The sequence below is a fragment of the Pinus tabuliformis genome, chromosome 2_1 (genome assembly GCF_031772625.1).
Source record: "Pinus tabuliformis cultivar Carrire ecotype Pingquan chromosome 2_1, CPIR1, whole genome shotgun sequence".
In the NCBI taxonomy this organism is placed as follows: Eukaryota; Viridiplantae; Streptophyta; class Pinopsida; order Pinales; family Pinaceae; genus Pinus; species Pinus tabuliformis.
The window spans coordinates 553,279,690-553,281,669 of NC_142299.1; positions in this window are offsets into that span (position 1 = coordinate 553,279,690).

A 1,980-nucleotide genomic window follows, 5' to 3' on the forward strand; every position below is an offset into this window, starting at 1 on the left:
GTAAGAATTATGGGAGAAATAGCAGCACCTCTAACGACATTATTGAAGAAAGATGCTTTTCATGGACTCCGGAAGCAACAAAGGCCTTTGAACATCTTAAAGAGGCAATGTGCCAGCACCGGTCTTAGCTACACCGGACTTCACAAAAACCTTTACTGTGGAATGTGATGCTTCAGGAAATGGAATTGGTGCTGTTCTAATGCAAGATGAAAGACCCATTGCCTTTGAAAGTCCCAATCAAGGGAAAATTTCTAAGAAAAGCTATTTATGAGAAGGAAATGTTGGCAATACTCCATGCACTTAAGAAATGGCGACCCAACCTAATGGGAAGACACTTCAAGGTAAAAACAGATCATGATAGCCTTAAATACTTTTTAGAACAAAGATTATCCTCTAAAGAGCAACAAAAGTGGGTCACAAAGATGTTGGGTTATGACTTTGAAATCATCTACAAAAAGGGGAAGCAAAATGTGGTGGCAGATGCACTCTCAAGGAAGGATGAGGATGTGGAAGCATTGTTGTGCGCTATTTATATCATCCCAACCAGATTGGATAAATGAAGCAAGGGAGGAATGGAAGAATGACGAAGAAGTATGGGCACTTATTCGAAAGCTACAACAAGAATCCAGTACGTCTGATAAATTTAGCTGCTGAAAAATGATTCGTTATGGTACAAAGATCGCTTATACCTCTGTAAGAATTCCCAGCTAAAACAAAAGATTCTTATGGAATTGCACACTTCTCCCTTAGGAGGGCACTCAGGATTTTTAAAAACTTACCACAGGGTGAAGAAGGAATTTTTTTGGGATGGCCTTAAATCAGATATTCATAAGTTTGTGGCAGAATGTTGGTTTGCCAGCAAAATAAAGTTGAAACAATTAAGACAATTAAGACACCGGTCTATTACAACCTTTACCCATTCCAAGCCAACGTTGGGAGGAGGTATCAATGGATTTTATCACAGGTTTACCCAAGTCTGAGGGAAAGAGTGTCATCATGGTGGTAGTTGACAGACTTACCAAGTATGCACACTTTTGTGCATTATCACATCCATTTAAAGCCAGTACAGTTTCTACTGCATTTATGGAAACAATTCAAAAGCTACATGGAAACCCAAAGATTATTGTAAGTGACAGAGATCCCATTTTCACTGGAAATTTTTGGACAGAATTATTTTCTTGTCTTGGTACTCAGTTAGCTCATAGCTCATCTTATCATCCTCAATCTGATGGGCAAACTGAGATAGTAAACAAATGTTTGGAAGGATACCTTCGTTGCTTTGTATCTGATAAACAGACACAATGGGTCAAATGGTTGCCTCTGGCTGAATGGTGGTATAACACTTCCTTTCATACAGCAACAAAAATGACCCCATTTATGGCACTTTATGGGTATCAACCACCATCCATCACATCATATTTAAGAGAAAATTCTAAGGTTCAGGAAGTGGAACATCACATCGAGCATCAACAACAAGTCCTCCAACTCTTAAAGGATAACCTTGTGTTGGCACAGAATAGAATGAAACAACAGGCAGATCAACATCGCAGTGAAAGAAGTTTTGATGTAGGTGATTGGGTATTCCTACGGCTACAACCATATAAGCAAATGTCCCTCAAGCAAGCTAAGAAGGATAATAAATTATCACCAAAGTATTATGGTCCGTACAAGGTGTTGCAAAATATTGGTACTATGGCATACAAATTGGAGCTTCCTGCAGCTTCTCGATTGCACCCAGTTTTCCATGTTTCATGCTTAAAGAAGGTTATAGGCGACAAGCTCCCAGTTCAAACAATATTGCCAGAACTTGACGAAGAAGGAAAAATCATATTGGAACCGGAAGCAGTTATAGAAACAAGAACTCGACAGCTACGAAATCGATCAATTTCAGAGTACCTTATCAAGTGGAAGAACTTATCCGCTGAAGATTCCACATGGGAGGACGAGAATTTTATGCAGAAGTATCCTGAACTACTCAAG